The sequence below is a fragment of the Brassica oleracea genome, chromosome C7 (genome assembly GCF_000695525.1).
Source record: "Brassica oleracea var. oleracea cultivar TO1000 chromosome C7, BOL, whole genome shotgun sequence".
NCBI classification, from domain to species: domain Eukaryota; kingdom Viridiplantae; phylum Streptophyta; class Magnoliopsida; order Brassicales; family Brassicaceae; genus Brassica; species Brassica oleracea.
The window spans coordinates 28,677,850-28,681,001 of NC_027754.1; positions in this window are offsets into that span (position 1 = coordinate 28,677,850).

Consider the following 3,152-nt stretch of genomic DNA (forward strand, 5'->3'; position numbering starts at 1 on the left):
GTCGTTTACTAACTCGTTTCTTTCTTTTGTTCTTCTTTTGAGTCAGTATGAGTCAGTTTTTAGGATTGAGTCAGTCAAAAAATTTGTGGGAATTAGGACCTTATTCTGTGTTGATCACTAATCACCTCGTGCTTTAGTTATCTTATTCAATGGCCTTAGCAGTGGCGAAAGACACACATGTGGACCCGGAACACCCTGACATATCTCACCTTATTCTCCATAAGTTCTCAGCCGATCAGGTTACACTGGGTAGACTTAACTCCACCTAACTTGAACCTAATCTTGACTGAAATTCTTCTTGTTATGGGCATTAGATCAGGGAAACGAGAACACACTCAGGACTTCTTATCCTTTTTATCCATCTTGCTGATCCTGAGTGGCTAGCTCATCTTTAGCTAGTTCCCACCCTGCACCATAGCCTTTATTCCACCTTCATGCATTTGTTTTTCAGTGTCATATGTGCAGATATGTGAAAAAAGGTCGGAGAGGAAAGGATCAACGCAGCCTCTTACTTGTTACTGCTGCAGAAATTCAGTCAGAAAGGAGAACAAGCAGATTAAGGGAGCAACCACTCCATAGCCAAATGAACTGCGCAAGAGCAGGGGTAGAGAACCAGAATGATTGCGAAATCAGAACCACCAGTGGCACTCAGAACCATCATGTATTACCTCATTCTTCGTCACATCACCATATCAGTATTCAAAAAAAAAAAAAAAAAAACGAAAATAAGATGATGGAGAAGGGGAAGAAATCAAAGAAACATGAACCGCTAGGGAGGTCGATCAAAAGAGTGGGTACCAAGAGGAAAGTGGAAAGCAAAACAATCAGTTGCTTATTCCGTCGTCAGAACAGTCGCACCAGATAGAGCAAAAACGAGTAGAGGCTGTGGACATCAATGGGTCTATCCTCTCTTGCCATTTTGGGCGATATCCTGCATCCTCTACAATGAAATGGTAGCCCCTAGACACTTTTAACTCCACCATTAAATAGTCTAACACCTAGACCGTCTACCCTGAATAGTGCCTGTGATGAGAAACTCATGCCACTCTTAAATGAATGTAGGGAGTTTGTTCTCGATAGTGTTGCTTTTTTAGGTTTGAGATGTAGAGTATGGAGCCAATTTTTGAACAGCAGTCAGTGGGGTTCCAGTAAGGGTGTGTTGTCCTAGTTTTACTGCTTATATGGTTCAGAGATTCGTGGTTAAAGTATGGTTGCTGAGAATAGGAGAGTTCCTACACTTTCAAACCTTTCTCCATGTTCTTGATACTTGACATTGTTTGAGGACAAACAAGGATCTAAGTCTGGGGGAATTGATATATGGTGTTTTTGGCATCTTGTATATATGCTTTCTAATTGGTTTTCAAGTCTTTATCGAGTCTTCCTAGTCCTTTTCGAGTCATTACAGGTCTGGAGTTCCATTTGATGGGAGATAGACCAGTTGGAGGAAAAGAGGAGAAAAACAGTGCAATTTGGTGATTGTCATGCAGAACAGTCTGGCGACTGTTACTGATCGAACGGAGCACCCAAGTGCATGTTCCTGCGGCAGAATTTTTTAAGAAAACTACAAGTCAATACGGGATTTTCTCTAAGCTTTTAGAGATTTGTGATTTGATACTTTGTAAAGGGAGAAGGCTCCATCTCTCTCACCATAGAGAAGAACACCCTGAACCCTTATTCTATTTTATCTACACATGTTTTATTCAGTCTCAGTCTCTGTATTTTCTCTGTTCATGGCTGAGTAGTCTACTTTCTTAGTCTAGGGTGTTAGATCCGTGAGATCAACATAGATAAGTGAAACCATTGATTGTCTTCATTCATAACTGTTCTTAATGCTTGCATCAAACTGGCCGCTTAATGTTAGATCCTAGATTTAACATGTTCATTAACCGTGTAATAGGTTGCTAGATCCGTTATGAATGAGCATTGCATCCCTAATCAGCGAAAGTAGATATTAGGGTGTTTTGTGAACATATCGGACTTGATCTCTATTGCTTGCTGTCGCGTTTTGATCCAAACGAGAGTTTAGGTATCAAGATCGACCAGCATAGGGAGCAGTACCACGACAGTGGACTGTTCTACTTGAGTGATCCGAGTTTTAGACTTGCTCTTAAATAAACTTGAATAATTGTTTGGCTCACACTTTCTTAACACCCGATCAAACCACCCTAGGCTAGCATTTTTAATCATCTGAAATCTTTAATTAGTCTTATTACTTGCTTGTTACGAAACCTTAATCTCAAAACCCCATCAGTTTTAGCTAAGTATTGATCCCATAAAGAAAAAGTGTAATCGTTGGTCTCTGTGAATTCGATCCTAAAGTGCTACATCGACATACCATTTGTTGGGGTCGAAAACGGTTACGACGAAGTTAACGTCCAAATCCCCGAAGAAGAAAACGAAAAACCTTCTTCGACAAACACTTTTTCGAAATTGATTTTTTTTTACGAAAAGCTTTGCGGAGGAAACTCGAGTCATCATACAAAAGCTCGAAAAAGATCGCTATGCAGCGACCGAACACGTGCTCCGCTCGGTCGCTACGTAGGGACCGAGTTCGAGCCAAAGCTCGGTCGCTACGTAGCGACCGAACGTACATTTCGCTCGGTCGCTACGTAGCGATCGAGGTCGAGTCGAAACTCGGTCGCTTCATAGCGACCGAGCTCGAGCAGGAGCTCGGTCGCTACGTAGAGCGTTCGCTCGGTCGCTACGTAGCGACCGAGCTTGAACAGAAGTTTGGTCGCTACGTAGCGATCGAGCGCTCGGTCGCTACGTAGTGACCGAGCTCTTCCGAAACGTCGATACGACATTAGTCCATGCATTCTCGTCTACCCTTCGATGCTATCTCCCGAAGACCGTAGTGACCCCATTTCACGTTTCCCGCCATTCTAAGTTATCGATCAAACTTTACCGTAAAAACCGCGGAAAGTTCGTTCTTTATCGAAAGAAGCCGTAATAAACGCTTCGAGTCGGAAGACGGCCTAAAGGGACCTAAGACATGACTCGAGGCCCAACTTACGATTTCTTAACCAACAGCCCATAAGTCGCATGACGGTTTACGCTTAGTTCGCGGGGAAAGATAAATGTCAAGTTTTCGCGGATAAATACGAAATTTTGAAGATAATTACGAAGAACGAAAAAAAAATATGGAATATCTC